The sequence below is a fragment of the Podarcis bocagei genome (assembly GCF_964188305.1).
Source record: "Podarcis bocagei genome assembly, chromosome: 4".
In the NCBI taxonomy this organism is placed as follows: Eukaryota; Metazoa; Chordata; class Lepidosauria; order Squamata; family Lacertidae; genus Podarcis; species Podarcis bocagei.
The window spans coordinates 84,405,814-84,423,543 of record NC_138128.1 but is presented as its reverse complement, the minus strand read 5'-3'; the positions used below and the strand labels follow the sequence as shown (position 1 = coordinate 84,423,543).

The 17,730-nt window shown below is 44.5% G+C and overlaps 1 protein-coding gene and 1 long non-coding RNA gene across 2 annotated transcripts in view; one reads left to right on the top strand and one right to left on the bottom strand.

Annotated features, from left to right (window-relative positions):
• The window catches only part of LOC308585578 (uncharacterized protein), a 97,641-nt gene that overhangs the window by 4,541 nt on the left and 75,370 nt on the right, over nucleotides 1–17,730 (bottom strand). The gene's annotated exons all lie outside the window — the stretch shown is intronic.
• LOC308585622 lies at nucleotides 7,273–8,587 on the top strand. Its single transcript, XR_014007547.1, has 2 exons — nucleotides 7,273–7,329; nucleotides 7,921–8,587. It is a non-coding gene; the product is annotated as an uncharacterized lncRNA (long non-coding RNA).

The window sequence follows — 17,730 nt, the reverse complement described above, 5'->3', positions numbered from 1 at the left end:
AGAATATATTTTTCAAAATGTTTTTTTAAAAAAAGCATTTGCAGAGTGTTTTTTATGCGTAGATTCCACCCAGGGCAGCCGATAACGCTGCAGTCTTTCCTCATCCACACCAGATGACACACCACCTAGTACCTCTCCTTTCACTAAGATTTAGCAGTCTCTCCTGCGTAATGATGCCCTCTGCTCTCCACCACTCAACTCTTTCCCTCATTCAGAGAGATGGATGTGGGGAAATAAATCCTGCACCTTCCACTCCCAGAGAGGCGTGCCTGGCATCACTTTGATGGTTTTTTATGTGTCAGGTGAAGACATTTAGATCTAGTTGTAGCTAGTTGTCCTTATTGCAGGTTTTATCTTCCAACCTTAGCTTTTTGATCTCAATTGGGAGTTGTTTTAATCTTGCCTTTTTTGTATTGTTTTACATTTATCTCTCTCTCCAGAGCTGTTCTAGCATCTAGATTCCAGTATTTTGCCTATGTTAAACAGAGAGCAGCTTGGAATCAGGGGCAGATCTTCTATGAAACCAATGAATCTTTATATTCTGGGCGCCTTATCTCAGAGGGATTTAGTCCACATGCGTAAAGATTTGTATTCGCAGCAGAGTCTTTGACACGTGAGACAACCCAGAACAGAAATTCTAATCAAAATCTGATTTTTTAAATGTGGTGATCTGTTGAAGAAGACAACAGTGGTTACCCAGAACTCATTGCTAGTTGTGAAGGGGACCCCAGAACAGCTCAAGCTACAGGGCCCCTAAAATGTAGGTCTGTCACTGCTTGGGACTGATGTTGGGATAACTGTAACAGATGTTGGGAGAACTGATGTGCATTGCCATTCAAATGGTGTGTATGTGCCGTTGCATGTGACAAATTATGTGGGATGGGGCTTTCCTGGGAACCCCCCTATTTTATTCAAGTTGGCACCCCAGATAATGGGTGTCCCCCCTTGCCTGGCCTCACTTTAATGTTTTTGTATGTGTCAGGTGAAGACATTTAGATTTAGTTTAAGCTTTGGATCTTGTTCTTATTGCAGGTTTTATCCTCCAAGCTTAGCTTTTTTATCTCTATTGGGAGTTGTTTTAATCTTGCCTTTTATCTATTGTATTACATTTACCTATCTCTCTAGAGCTGTTCTAGCATCTAGATTCTGGCATTTTGCCTATGTTATACAGAGAGCAGCTTGGAATCGGGGGGCAGATCTCCTATGAAACCAATGAATCTTAAGATTCTGGGCGCCAAATCCCAGAGGGGCCCCAGACCTGACTTTAGTCCACATTCTTAAACATTTATATTCACACCAGAGACTTTGACACATGTGACAACCCAGAGCAGAAATTGTAATCTAAATCTTATTTTTTAAATGTGGTGATCTGTCAGGGAACAACCCCATTGAAGACAACAACAGTGGTTACCCAGAACTGACTGCTAGTTGTGAAGGGGCCCCCAGAACAGCTCAAGTTCAGGACCCCCAAAATGTAGGTCTGTCACTGCTTGGGACTGATGTTGGGAGAACTGTAATAGTCATCTGTTGTTGGGTTTGAAAACAGCAAACGAGGGGAGGGGAGCAGAGATTCAGAACTATTTGTGGCACTGGGGAAGAGGTGTAAATACCATGCTCTTTTACCCATCCAAGTTGCCCATTCAGAACTAATATTGGCCGAAGAAGGGGATTGGAAGTCACAGGCACCATGCAGCAAGAGATCTGCTTCCCTCACTTTAACTAGAACCTAGGATCCAGCAAGGAAGTACAAAAGCCATAGACTTAGAATACAAGAATTATGAGCCCAGGAACTTGTTTTGAGAATCAGAATTAATGGGAGCTCACAGGCTTTCCACACGTAAATCCGTTCCTGGTTAATTTAAGTATTCTTCATCTCAGCAGTATAATGTAGAGGGGGGAGGGGATTATTTTGCGGTTACTGTATTTATAAACACGGGGAGGTGAGGTCAGCAATCCTTTGTGATCTACTGCAAAACACCCAGCGTTCTTCCCACCACTGCCATGCAAAGGAAACAGCAATTTAGAAAGCAATTAGGACTGGAGGAGGAAAGGGATTAATTGCTTTCCCCATCCCACCCTATGCATACAAACATGTGATGCGTTATCACAGATCTCCAGTTCAGATAATTTAGAAACGGGCAAGCAGAGTGATCAAGTGGATGGAACAATGAGGAAATGTTGGAGCATTGGGAACTTTTTGGTTTAGAGAAAAGTTGGATAAGAGGTGGCATGACAGAAATTTATAAAATTTTGCATTGCATGGAGAAAGTGGATAGAGAAAAATTTCTCTCCCACTAAACTACACTTTTAAAAGCTACAATCCTAAAATCATCGAACTTTCCCCCCTTGCAGTTTGCCTTTGCTGTTTTATTACATTTTAAATGGATGCTTATTGTTTTGATATATTGATGTAAACCACTTTGTGAGGTTCATTTCAAAAGCAGCACATAAGTAAATGAAATGGTAGGGACTGAGAGGGAGGTATTTCTGACTATATGGATCTGTCTTGATTTATAATAATTAAAAATCATGATCAACCAGAAATAAAATGTAGCCTTATTGGAGTAAAAATGTAGCTTTATCGGAGTTAAAATTGGAGTTAAAATGGAGTTAAAATGTAGCCTTATTAGAGAGAAAAAAAACTTCCAAGCAGAGGCGGATTTCGGGTAGCGCACCCGCCCCCCCCACTCGCGCTGAGCCTGGAGGGGCCAGAGGGGAGCAGAAGGATGAAGGAATGAAAGGAGCAGAAGGGAAGGCGAGAGGGGGCAGCCTTCCTCAGAGGCCAGACATGCTAATGCGCTTATCTTGCCTCACAGGTGGGTCCCCCCTGCGGGGTGGGGTGGGGGGTCATTGTGTTAAGAGGAAGCGAAGAGGAGACCGAGGGGACGGGGGGGGGGAGAAGCGGGGAGACCAGGGAGGAGGAGGGCGGCCGGTGTGACGCCGCAGGGGAAGCCGTGGCCAAAGGGCGCCAAGGCAGGAGAGGCGGGGGCGCATGCGCGGGGGCGGTTTGGGCGGGAAATGGCGCGCGGCGCCAACCTGGATTCTATGAGGTGAAGCGAGAGGGAGTGGGGGAGGGGCGGCCGTTTGGGACGAGAAAGAGGAGCGGGAAGGACACCCCCCCCTTGCCCCAGCAAGACGTTCGTTATAGCGCTGATGGTGAGGGAACGTAGCCACTCCGCCAGCACAGGGCGCGGCGGCGGAGGAGCCTTCTTCTGTCAGGCATATATATGTTTGGCGGCGTATCTGCGTGTTGGCCTGAGGCAGGCAGGGTGCAAATCCCTGCACACACACACACACACACACACACACACACACACACACACACACACACACAGTGTGTACTGCTGATCTAGGCCAGTATAAATTCAGTAAATGTAGTATAAATTCTGTAAATAAAAACCATGAGAACATAGCAACCCGGAACATCGAATTGGGTTTATTTGTAGGAGGACGAGGAAAGGAAAACCAGCAAGCAAAGTTTAGGTATCAAATACATAGCTCAGTTTCAAACTATTACTACGTAGTTTGTTTATACATTATGTCCCTTTCGAGATATTCAAGATCCAGCAAACTACCGCCCTATAAGCCTTCTGGACATCGCATACAAACTTTATACCCGGTACTTATTAAACAAGCTGACAGATTGGGCGGACCATTCTAACCTGTTCAACCAGGAACAGGCAGGATTTAGAAAGGGCCACAATACGATAGGTCACTGCATGGTACTACAGACCCTGGTAGCTAAATATGCAAAAGCGTATAAGAGCAGACTCTTTGTGGCCTTCGTTGACTTGACATCTGCCTTCGATTCAATCTGTAGAGATAGACTATGGAAAAAATTATATGAAACGGACATTGATAGACGACTTCTAAAAATTCTCAGAGAGCTACACACAGACATTACAGTCAAAATCAGAACTGGGCCATCAGGAACTCTTATGGACCCACTGCCATTGGGGAAAGGGGTCAAACAGGGATGCCTGCTAGCCCCATTTCTTTTTAACATTTATATAAACGACATTGTTCAGTACATGGCAAAGTACAAGTCATCGGCTCCAGCCCTTGAAGGTAAACGCCTGAATATATTGCTATATGCCGATGACATGGCTTTAATGGCACTCACCCGAAGAGGCTTACGCAGCATGCTGGAGGGGATCGCAGCCTACTGTTCCCATAACTCACTAAAGATAAACTATGACAAAACAAAAATTGTGGTGTTCACTAGAGCTCGCCACATCTTTAGATGGTCTTTAGATGAACATGTGATTGAACAGTGTCCTTTTTTAAAATATCTGGGTGTTACATTCCAGGCTACATCTAGTTGGCTAGCCCACTTTAAGGCTGTAACCATTCTAACACGAAGAACAATTGGTGTTTTGCTTAGTTTCTTCCATTCCAGGGGGGGACAACTGGTGATCCCGGCATTAAGAGCTTTTGTTGGGAAAGCTATCCCCCAGATGTTATATGGGATAGAACTCTGGGGATGGAACCAGAGGTTGTTGGAACGGCTTGGAATTTTGCAAAATTACTATCTCAAGAGAATTCTAGGCCTTCCTCAAGGAACCCCAGCAGCTTTCTTGAGGGTGGAGGTTGAATTACCCTCTGTATCTGCCAGGGCCCACTTAAGATTCCTACGATTTTACATCAACCTTGCAAACACTTCAAACACCTTATTGGCCAAACAAGCCTTTGTATCTTTTCAAAAGAACACCACTTGGCGCCAAAACTTATCTGAGATCCTGGTTAGATACACCCTACCGGAGTTTAATATCCTTAAACTGTGGAGCCAGGACAAAGTCCGGAAATGGATCCTGGAGAGAGACGCTTTGTTAGATATCACAAAAATACAGATCCTAGGGTCCTCCCACTGGTTTCCCCGACTGAAAGCAGTCAAAATCTGCGCCAATTATTTGGCGAATATCATCAATCCCACTCTTCGGAGAGCCTTTACTATGGCCCGTTTTCAAACCATTCCTACGGCCTATCTGTCAGGCAGATATGCAAAAATCCCAGTAGAGCAGCGTATATGTCCTTGTTATATGAGAACCAAAGAGGATCTCATACATTACATGTTGTATTGTCCCATCTATTCGGCTTTCAGGGATGCAATGTTACAAACTATTCCCAAATCAATAGTCAACTCTGAGGACCAAGTAAAGTTTTTACTGGTGGACGCTGATCCACGGATTTCTCACGTGGTAGCGGTCTTTGTGGTGAAGGCTATTAAAACTAGGGTATGGTTCCTGGATGAAACAGTGAGGTCCCTCCCATTGCTCTCCTAACCTGTTGCTGTATCTTCTTCCCTGAATGGTGGGGTTTATTGGGTAGTTTCCTTGCTGGGACAGCATGGCATGAATTTTAGCCTACTTTTATAATTTTATTGTTTATCTTTTAATAATGTTTTATGGTATTTTGTGTAAAGGCATGGACCTCACAAATTTAACTTGTCAACTTGTCATTATGTCCCTTTCTCCTCCAAGGTTCAAAGATCACATTGTTTCACCACGTAAATTGTAACTTAGCAACTTTCCAAGCACAATGTACCACAAAGTAACTTCCTAATATGAACAGTAGCAATGCCAATGTGAGATTAGCCCTGTGCTGGTGGTTGTTTTAATGAACAGTTAAACTTCATGGCTACTGAAACATACGGAGCAGGAGGTCAAGTTTCTGCTCGGAAATAAGTGTTGAATTAACAGCGCAAACAGAGGAATAAGCATAATTTATTAAATGTAATTTCTCTCTGTTGGATCAAAAAGACATATTCATGGCAACAATGTCTTCTATACTGGTTCTCTTCTTTCTTCTGTTCAGATCTGGTTTCAAAACAAAAGGGCCAGAACACCAAAGAGGATTGATTCCAGGATAAGGATCGGGAACCATGCTGCAGCTCCTTATAGCCGCGGTGAGAGAACCCATCCAAGAAGCAGCCTGGACAGCAGCCCAAGAAGCAGTCCAGGAAACAGCCAAAATATTCACAAGGAACAATATTATCAGCCACACAACTTGCATTATGCTGAAAGCTATGGGGGAGCAGGGTTGTGGCAGCCACCTCTCAACAACACGCAACCAGGAGTATAACATAGGCAACTACAACGGCACTGTCGTCTTATTTATTTGTTTGGATTTATAAAAGATTAACATACGAATCCTAACTTGCAGGTACCAGCTTGGAAAAGGCATTCTTGGTGCAAGGAACTCCTCTTCTAAGATGGCGGGTGACCTTGAATATCCAATGCACCGTTTTGAAAAGAACGTAAGCTGTTTCCTAAGTCTTCAAAACTAGCGAAAAATGAATGCAAATTTAATCATATGTTAATAAAATATAGATTGCTTACATAGCTTAGATTTCTTTCTTCGGTTGCCGCCGCTCTTATGTATACCGTATTATTCGCATTTGATACGATTGCTGGCAGTTGCCAGAGCCTCCATCCAAGGCGATGTACTAATTTATTTAGACGGCAGAGGCTGGAATGAGGGGTATTGGAATTAAGTTGTTCCAAGCTTCTTTGTCGATATGAAGTAATTTATCCTTGGTTCTTTTTAGAACAACAACAAAACCTTTTTAAAAAGGAGAGTACCCGTTTAAGATACAAAGTGTCTGCTAAAGTGTGTGTGGGGGTGGGTGGGTTTCTTTGGTTGGACCTCGCAAGTGTCATTTTTGTACAATGCGGGTGTGGCTTGGCAAAGAAAAGGTGTAGCAGGCGCCCGAAAGATCTCTTTCTCTCCCCCCCCCTCTCTCTTCTCTTCCATTCAGATGAAGAGTCAATTGCCAAAGGGGTGTCGACGGAGGGAGGGGTTTGAGCCAGTTTGGCAAAGCAACTGATTTTTTGAAAGAGAATGTAACTGTTTCTATTGGTTGAGAAGCAAGGGTGAAACGCAAAAATGATGAAGACGGGGCAGCTGACTGGGAGGGCATTCCGCAACCGGGAAACCTCGTATTGGTTGAGAAGTAAGGGTGGGGTGACTCCCTCGTATTGGTTGAGAAGTAAGGGTGGGGTCGCCAAACGGAGATAAATGCCAAGACCGAATCCCCTGCAGAGTGAACGAACCAGAGGGAGTTTTTTTTCATGATGACAACCAACAAGGAAGGTAAGAGAAACTTTTAAAAAAATGATTATTAAGCCCTGAGCTTTCCATGTCAGGAGGAACTTCGGCAAGCGTCGCTTCAGTTTAAGCTTGCTCAGCGCTTCCTTCAGATTTGCCTCTTTGTCTTTTCCCAGGACGAAGCTACCCCAAAGTCGGAGGAAACAGGAGAAAAAGGACCGTTTTTACGAGACTAGGGAGGCGCTGGCGAGGTGCATCGGAGTCGAAGAAGATCGTGTGCACGTAAGAATCGGGATGGTGGGGGTTCCCAAGACTTCCCTAAACCGCACATACTGGAACAATCTGAAACGCTCTGAATAAAACTTGCGTCGTCGAAGGCCTTAGTTCACCCTAGTGCCTCTCAGCTTATCTCGAAAGGCGCCTTGTTCAAGAGCTAACTTCCTCTTTCTTGGTTTTTTTTTGGTGGGGGAGGGTGTATCGTGGATGTAAACAAATAGCAGTATTTAGTCATTCCAACTTAGAAGCTTTATATTTAACAGTAACTGGAGATTATGTACATGGGATATATGAATGTGGAGCTGAAGAGAGTAGAAAAATGCTGCAGAGAACTAAAGAGAAACCCCAGAGGAATAAGCATAATTTATTAAATGTAATTCTCTCTGTTGGATCAAAAAGACATATTCATGGTAACAATGTCTTCTATATTCACAGAACATAATGCCTATATGCCTTTCACACAACACAAAACAAATTAATGTAGGTTCTCCCACTGTCATACACTAATCTTTGCTTGGTTGTTATACCTGAAAGTGAAATTATGACCTACCTGTTTGGAAATAATGGGCATTTGGTTCTCTCTTTTCTTCTGTTCAGATCTGGTTTCAAAACAGAAGGGCCAGAACACCAAAGAGGATAAGGATCGGGAACCATGCTGCAGCTCCTTATAGCCACAGTGAGAGAACCTGTCCAAGAAGCAGCCTGGACAGCAGCCCGAGAAGCAGTCCAGGAAACCTCCAAAATATTCATATGGAACAATATTACCAGCCACAGAACTTTCATTATTCTGAAAGCTATAAAGGAGCAGGGTTGTGGCAGCCACCTCTCAACAACACGCAACCGGGAGACTGTGCCCCGGAACAGCAGAGCTCCCCAGAATTGAACCCTGCTTATTACCAGCAAGCTGTTTTTTGTGGAACTGGGCTTTGTGAGACTTCCCAGGCGAGCAACTGCCCAATTCCATATTACGGTGCAGAGATGGTGAGGCAGCCTCCACCATCAGCTGGGAACTTCTTCATGGCATCAAGGACTTACACTCCCTGGTCTGCAACGGGGAATTATTCAGCTACAAATCCTGTACAAATGCAGAACGTTGATGGAAGTGCTTCGGGCTCTCAGTTTTTCTCTTTAAGTCAGGTTCCAGATTAGCATCCCAACTCCCCAACTCCTTCCTTGCTATCCTGTACATATTTTACAAGCTCCCTCTTTTAATGCCTTTTAATGTATGACTTCGATGTTTTGAATAAAGTTTGTTCCTTTACTAGCTTGTTTGGAGTCTTGATTTAATTTTCCATTTACTGCAACATTCACTTTCCTGTGTGCAAGCATATAAACATGGGCTTAATTTTCCCATAGAAAAATGTCAGTTGTGCGGTACATGTGGTTCTAGAGATAAAAGGTCAGGTCTACTAATGGCTGAATATTCCCAAGACACATTTTAATGCACCAATGGGCTTTCTGTCCCTTTCCTTTTCTTTTTAAGTCTCTGTATCTGAGGCTAGAGTAGGTGGCAATAAATGTGGGCGGAAGTTGGTATATTTTCTTTGTATGCAAAAATATATTTGTAGATCCTGCTATAAGTAGATTTAGTGACACTTTTCTGTGTTAATAAGTTTGCTTTCCATTCATGAGCTTTCCATTTTAGATGGGGATATAAGGTTTAATTGATTTTCCTACCATGAGTGTGTAAAGTTGCTCTCCAAAGCTTTAAAGACGTATAAGTTTAACTTATAAATGCTCATGTGGTAGGCTAAGGCACATACATCTATCAAAAACTTCTTGGGGGAATGTTTTGAACACTTTATTTCATTTTCTTGCTCTTAATTCCCCCCCCCCCTCGTTTTTTGCTCTACTGCATTCAATGAAGCTTTATAAGAGGGTTGCCTGTGAACTAGAGGTACCACTGTATATACCTGAGGGAAGATGGTGGTGCCCTATGGGGACCGGCTAAGAGATAACTCTTAAGGGCTTCCCTCTCGGCATTGTCTTTCCCTATTACATTCCCGCAGCATCAGCGTTATAACGAACGTCTTACTGGAGTAACGTGGGGGGTGTCCTTCCCGCTCCTCTTTCTCGTCCCAACGGCCGCCCATCCCCCACTCCTTCACATAATGACCCCCCACCCCGCAGGGGGGACCTACCCGTGAGGCGAGATAAGCGCATTAGCATCTCTGGCCTCTGAGGAAGGCTGCCCCCTCTAGCCTTCCCTTCTGCTCCTTTCATTCCTTCGTCCTTCTGCTCCCCTCTGGCCCCTCCAGGCTCAGCGCGGGGGGGGGGGGGCGGCGGCTGGGCTGCCCTAAATCCGCCTCTGCTTGGAAGTTTTTTCTCTCTTTTATTTTTGGCTGATCATGATTTCTAATTATTATAAATCAAGACAGATCCATCTAGTCAGAAATACGTCCCTCTCAATCCCTAACATTTCATTTACTTATGTACTGCTTTTGAAATGAACCTCACAAAGTGGTATACATCAATATATCAAAACAATGAGCATCCATTAAAAATGTAAGAAAACAGCAAAGGCAAACTGCAAGGGGGGAAGTTCAATGATTTTAGGATTGTAGCTTTTAAAAGTGTAGTTTAGTGGGAGAGATTTTTCTCTATCCCCTTTCCCCATGCAATGCAAAATTTTATAAATTTCTTTCATGCCACCTCTTATCCAACTTTTCTCTAAACCAAAAAGTCCCCAATGCTCCAAGCTTTCCTCATTGTTCCATCCACTTGATCACTCTGCTTGCCCTTTTCTGAATTATCTGAACTGGAGATCTGTGATAACGCATCACCTGCTTGTTTGCATAGGGTGGGATGGGGGGAGCAATTAATCCCTTTCCCGCTCCCCCCCAGTCCTAATTGCTTTCTAAATTGCTGTTTCATTTGCATGGCAGTGGTGGGAAGAAGGTGGGAAGAGCGCTGGGTGTTTTGCAGTAGATCACAAAGGATTGCTGACATCACCTCCCCGTGTTTATAAATACAGTAACCGCAAAATAATCCCCTCCCCCCTCTACATTATACTGCTGAGATGAAGAATACTTGAGTTAACCAGGAACGGATTTATGTGTGGAAAGCCTGTGAGCTCCCATTAATTCTGATTCTCAAAACAAGTTCCTAGGCTCATAATTCTTGTATTCTAAGTGTATGGCTTTTGTACTAAGCTCTTTATTGCTGGATCCTAGGTTCTAGTTAAAGTGAGGGAAGCAAATCTCTTGCTGCATGGTGCCTGTGACTTCCAGCCCCCTTATTGGGCAAATATTAGTTCTGATGGGTAAAATAGCATGGTATTTACACCTCTTCCCCAGTGCCACAAATAGTTCTGAATCTCTACTTCCCTCCCCTCATTTGCTGTTTTCAAACCCAACAACAGATGACTATCACAGATTTCCCAACATCAGTCCCAAGCAGTGACAGACCTACATTTTGGGGGTCCTGAACTTGAGCTGTTCTGGGGGGCCCTTCACAACTAGCAATGAGTTCTGGGTAACCACTGTTGTCGTCTTCAATGGGGTTGTTCCCTGACAGATCACCACATTTAAAAAATAAGATTTAGATTAGAATTTCTGCTCTGGGTTGTCACATGTGTCAAAGTCTCTGGTGTGAATGTAAAGGTTTAAGAATGTGGACTAAATTCAGGTCTGGGGCCCCTCTGGGATTTGACGCCCAGAATCTTAAGATTGATTTGTTTCGTAGGAGATCTGCCCCTGATTCCAAGCTGCTCTCTGTTTAACATAGACAAAATGCCAGAATCTAGATGCTAAAACAGCTCTAGAGAGATAGGTAAATGTAATACAATAGATAAAAGGCAAGATTAAAACAAGATCCAAAGCTGAAACTATATCTAAATGTCTTCACCTGACACATACAAAAACATTAAAGTGATGCCAGGCAAAGGGGGGGTACATCCATTATCAGGGGCGCCAGCTTGAATAAAATAGGGGGGGTCCCGGTAAAGCCCCATCCCACATAATTTGTCACATGGAACGGCACATACACACCATTTGAATGACAATGCACATCAGTTCTCCCAACATCAGTTACAGTTATCCCAACATCAGTCCCAAGCAGTGACAGACTTACATTTTAGGGGCCCTGTAGCTTGAGCTGTTCTGGGGTCCCCTTCACAACTAGCAATGAGTTCTGGGTAACCACTGTTGTCTTCTTTAACAGATCACCACATTTAAAAAATCAGATTTTGATTAGAATTTCTGTTCTGGGTTGTCTCACGTGTCAAAGACACTGCTGTGAATAAAAATGCTTATGCATGTGGACTAAATCCCTCTGCGATTAGGTGCCCAGAATCTTAAGATTCATTGGTTTCGCAGGAGATCTGCCCCTGATTCCAAGCTGCTCTCTGTTTAACATAGGCAAAATGCCGTAATCTAGATGCTAGAACAGCTCTGGAGAGAGAGATAAATGTAATACAATAGATAAAAGGTGATACGGACCGGGGGGGTGCCCCCTTCTTCCCCCCCTCTGAATCACCCGATTCAGTTTCAGACTCAGACTCAGAACCTTCATCAGTGGGTGTGGGTTGTTGTGGTTGCTTTTGACTATCCTCAGTCTCATCACCGTCATCAGGATAACATTGGAAAATTCCCACATTCTCCCCCCACTTTGCATTGTACTCAACACTTCTCGTGAGCTTAATTGTCTTAGAGTCAGTCATCTTTATTCTGTAAGACCCTTTCTGATAACCTAGAAAGATACCATGCAATCCACGCTTGTCTAACTTGGAGTTTTGTGGTGAGCGAACCCACATGTCAGAACCAAAAATCTTCATGTGTTTGATGTATGGCTTCTTGCCAAACATCTTCTCATAGGGGGTACAACCAATCGCTGAAGATAACCTGCGATTGTAACTGTAAACAAAACACGAGAGAGATTCGGCCCAATAACTCTCTGGAAGATTGGCATCATGCAGCAAGGTTTTTAACCCTTGAAGCAATGTCTGATTTGCCCGTTCCGCAAGTCCATTCTGCCATGGCGAGCGAGGACTAGACAAATCGTGTTGAATTCCTTTCTCAGTCAGAAAAGCTTCAAACTGCTGAGAAGTGAATTCTCCCCCGCGATCACTGAAAAGAGTCTTTATCTTCTTACCATGCACATTTTCCAACCAAGCACAGAATTCCTTGAACCTAGGAAAAGCCTCTGATTTCTGCTTGAGATTGTACACAAAAATATACCTAGAAAATGCATCAATGAGAACCATGAAGTACCTATTTCCACCCAAAGAGGGCGATAGTGGACCAACCAAATCAGCATGAACAATCTGGTATGGTTCTGTAGCTTGCCTACTAGACACCTTACCTTTCGCAGCCATTTTCACCTTGTTTGCTGCGCATGCTTTGCACTTCATGTGGTACCTGCAGGGTTTAATAGTCATACCTTCAACCAAGGCAGGCATTTTAGATACTGCCTCAAAATGCAAATGACCAAATTTTCTATGAAAATCATGAATACATCCTGCATGCAAACTTTTGTTAGAACCTGCAATGCAACAAGTGTCATCCTTTTCAACATCATCATAATACAAAACAAACAAACGATCAACATATTCAGCATGCAATACATAATCATTTTTCTTTGTGATGATGCACTTCTTGTTCTTGAAGGACACGTCAATGTTCCGCTCATTCAGCTGTCCAACGCTGAGCAGATTATGTTTGGCGTCTGGCACGTAAAGCACATTCTGTATCGATAAGTCCAAACTGTGAAGAACAACAGTTCCGTAGCCTTTACTGGGAATAGTGTGGTCATCCGCCTGGTGAATTGCACCTTCCTGCGGTGTAAAAGACACAAACAGTCTCTTATCGTTGCACATGTGGTGAGTTGCCGCTGAATCAACAACGAAGAAAGATCTAGATGTCTTCTGGACCTCTGCAACCTTTGGAGTGAAGCGTGAAACCATAGCCTTGTGCTGCGTTGTCCTAGACACCGGACCTTTGCCTTTGCCTCGGCCTTTTCCACGCGATGAGCTTTCGCTGCGCTGCTCTGTCTTGGCCCTGGGATATCTGCATTCCCTCTTCATATGGCCTAGACGTCCACACGAGTAGCATTTCACTGCCTTCAAAGCTTTGGCGCCATCTGGTGGTTCCACTGCACTAAGGGACGACGTCTGTGAAGACTCCCCCTTGCCCATGCAGCTAGCACCCCGGCGATCCGCTTCATTTAAAATCACGGCAGTAACAAAGTCCACTGTCAGCTGAGCGGTTGGCTGCACAGCAATCTGGGTTGCAACAGACTCCCAACCTGAACCCAAAGATTGTAGTATCATGAAAGAATACACAGCCTCTGGAAAGTTGAGTCCTCTCTGTTGCAGCTCATGTCTCAGATTTTGCATCTCCATCAGATGTAAACGCACATCTCCACCTTCAGCAAGAGCCATATTATGCAGCTTGTTAAAGTAAAACATAGTGGATCCAGCTTCTGTCCTTAAGTGAGCCTCTCTCAAAGCGTCCCAAATTTCTCTGGCTGAGGTCTTATCACACAATAGACAGAGCTCTTCTGGGGATACTATCAATGTAAGAGTTCCCCTTGCTTTGGAATCTTTAGCTTCCCATGCATCTGTAACTGGAAGGGTTTCTGTAATCACCTCAAACAAACCCTCTTTCCGCAGAATTGCCTCTGCATACAGAACCCAGTCTGCATAATTTTTCTTGTTGAGCTTAGGAATCCCACAAGCATCCTGAAGGGCCATCATGACTCTGGCATTAGCCTTCAGCGTCATATATGCTGCTTTAAATCTTGCTGCGTCACTGCTGCAGCTGCTTTATTCCAAAAGCGCACTTAAAAGTTACTTTCGATTTCCCCAGCATAGTAACTTGAGCCTGGGAGCCTTTTGCCTATTCCCTGCAAAACGGCTTTAAAAGTTCAAAGTCCAGCCATACAGCAAGTAACTAGAAGCTGGCAGGCTGCCCGGAGCAGTAGCACATACCTCATCAATCACTTTTACGCGCAGAGCGATCTGTCCCTCTGCATTCCGATCCTTTGCCGGCACTCCGATTCGACTTCTGGAGCCCATAACCACGTGTTGGTTTAAAGCAGAGTCCCGTGCCCAGCGGAAGGATGAGGAGTACGTGCTGCATACTCTATATTGCTTATTTATTTACAGTTCAAAGCTGGTATATTACAGAAAGACATCTTGCCTCTGCTTGAGCAGAAAAATGCATCCTCTCTCCTCGACAGCTCGGAGAGAATCACACAGTGAAAAAACAGGAAACCAGTGTACGTCACATCCAGCCTCCCTTTCCCGTGAGAAACTCCAACAGTACAGACTGTGGAATGTAAACACCTGTCTCGTGACAAGCCCTTTCGCTGCACAGTGAAGGAAAGCAGAAACCAACAGGATTAACCCCAATGATTGAAGATTTCCTCGAGAAAGGAATCCTAGTTCCATGCGCTTTACCCTGTAATACCCCAGTGCTCCCAGTGAAAAAGCCCTCAGCAGAAGGAGCCCCAATCCGGTATAGATTTGTTCAGGACTTAAGACTAGTAAACCAATTCGTCATACCCCGCCACCCGGTGGTGGGCAATCCAAACTCTCTACTAAATGCCATTCCGGCAGGGACAACTTGGTATTCCGCCGCGGACTTATGCTCCGCTTTCTTTAGCATACCCCTAGACCCCGCCAGCCAATTCCTCTTTGCCTTTACCTGGGGACCCAGCCAATTAACATGGACAAGACTGCCCCAAGGTTATGTGGAGTCGCCCGCAATTTTCTCCGCGGTGCTACATCAAGATTTAGAAGATATACGTTTACCTGCTAACGCCGCCCTCCTTCTCTATGTAGACGACCTCTTATTGTGTTCTACTAGCGAGGAGGCATGTAAAGTCGACACAAAGCATCTCCTGTCTGAGTTAGCGAAGAAGGGACATAAAGTGTCCCCCAAAAAGCTTCAATATTGCAAACAGGAAGTGAAGTACCTCGGGCACATCCTAGGAGTAGGCACCCGAAGCTTAGCCACCGACAGGATAGAAGCCGTCACTAAAATTCCCCTCCCAAAAACTAAGCGGCAGTTACGCGGCTTCCTTGGGATGGCCGGCTTTTGCCGAGCGTGGATTGCCGGCTACAGCGAAATCACCAAGCCTTTAACCATCATGACCCGCCAAGACCACCCGGACACACTGGTCTGGGAAGAGGAAGCCTATAAAGCTTTTGAAAGACTAAAACGGGAATTAAGGTCTGCCCCTGCCCTAGGACTGCCCGACTACCGCATTCCCTTTAACCTGTTCATTCATGAACAAATGGGGGTAGCCTCCGGTGTCCTAACCCAACCATTCCGGGATCAAGAAAGGCCAGTAGCCTATTACAGCTTGCAACTGGATAACACCGCAAAGGGGGCAGTCAGTTGCCTAAGAGCCATTGCCGCTGCCGCAATCCTCCTCGAGAAAGCTCAAGAAACGGTTTTAGGTCACGAAATCACCATTCATGTACCTCACTCAGTCTCAACCCTCCTTACCCTAAGAGGATGCCACCACTTTTCAAATTCCCGCCTCAACCGGTATGAAGCCCTCCTACTGACCCCGTCTAATGTCACCATTAAGCGAGTAAATTCCCTAAATCCAGCTACCCTATTACCCCTCCCGGATGATGGCACCCCACATCACGACTGTGCCACCATAGTCCGCCAGGCTGAGAAACCCCGGGAAGATTTAGACCACCTTCCCTTAGAGAATCCCGACCTCATACTCTACACGGATGGCAGCTCCAAAGTCATCGACGGGATTAGGAAGACTGGGTATGCAGTAGTCTCTGACTTTGAAGTACTAGAATCAAACCCAATCAACTCGCAGTACAGTGCCCAAGCCACCGAATTAATTGCTCTCATACGTGCCTGTGAGATTGCTGAAAGCAAAAGGGTAACCATATACACGGACAGCAAATATTGTTTCGGACTAGTACATACAACAGGACAAATTTGGCTTCAAAGAGGCTTCTTAACTGCAGCCGGATCCCAAATTTCACATGCGGCCCTAGTAGAAAGACTCCTCATGTCAATCCATTTACCTAGTGCAATAGCGGTTGTCCATTGCAAAGCACACACTAAAGGCAAAGATCCAGTCTCCAGAGGTAATAGACGAGCCGACAAAGCCGCCCAGGTAGCTGCCCTCCGCATCCCGAATGACGAATCTGAATTTCAAGCCCTACAACTCCCTGCCGACCTAGATCTATCATGGAACTTTGGAGTGTCAGGCATAGCCCTATTGGCTTTAGCCCAAACGTAGCAGAGTTTTCCTGCACAGCGAAGAAGCTAGTTGCGGCAGTAATGACTAGTCAGCTAGACTCAGAATAACTATTTACAGGATTTATTAAAAGGAAAAATAAAACCAGCAGAGTTTCTGCATACAAATAAAAGCAAAATAAATCCTCTTTCTCTCTCATAACCATACACAGCACTTCTAACTCCTAACACACCTCACATCAAACTGTGCTAGCAATCCCTAGATAACAGAGTTGAGTGCTGCTCGTTAACCAATCAGAGCGAGTAGTTTCTAGGTCAAGCAGACCTGGGCTTTCTGCCAAGAGTAAATTGACACCAGCTGGAGTTAATTGGTGAAGCTAGAATCTGCAAGTTTCCCACGAGAACCAATTAACAGAAACTGAAACCGAAACTGAACACCCCCTCACAGATTCTGCTGAACAATTAACTCCAAATACACCTATGTAGGAGATCATTTTTCCAGCAAACCTAAACCCTTGCACATTCGCTTGTTCTTTATCTTTGCCAATGGTTTAGTTAACACATCTGCTACATTTTCTTCACTTGACACATAAGTACAGGTGATTACATTGTCTTGTACACAGCAACGTACATTTTGGTATTTTACAGAGATATGTTTTGAACGCGATTTGAAACCCTCTGTTTTACTTAAGGTTATACAAGCCTGATTATCAATGTAAACTTGTACCGGTTCTCCACAATTTACATTTAAATCTGCCATCAAATGCTTGAAATAAATCACCTCGTTGCACAATTCACTCAATGCGGCGTACTCTGATTCCGTTGATGACACACTTACAACGTCTTGCTTGCGTGACCGCCAGCTGATTAAAGCTCCACCGACCATTATGACTAGTCCTGTGACAGATTTTCTATCTGGCAAATTTCCCCAGTCACTATCACAGTAGCAACTCAACATTTCATCCTCGGAAGAATTTAATTGTAACATATAGCCAATTGTCTGTTTGAGATATCTCAGAACTTGTTTTACTCCTTTCCAGGCATTTAGTGTGGGTTTTGAGACCAATCTACTTAATATGCCTACTGCATAGCTAATATCAGGTCTGGACCACTGTGCTATATACAATAAACTTCCAATTACAGAGTGATATACATCAGGGTGTTCAAATTCAGGACTCTCATCTGTATGAAGTGTTTTTATGAAACCTGGATCCATAGGCACCGCTGCCCC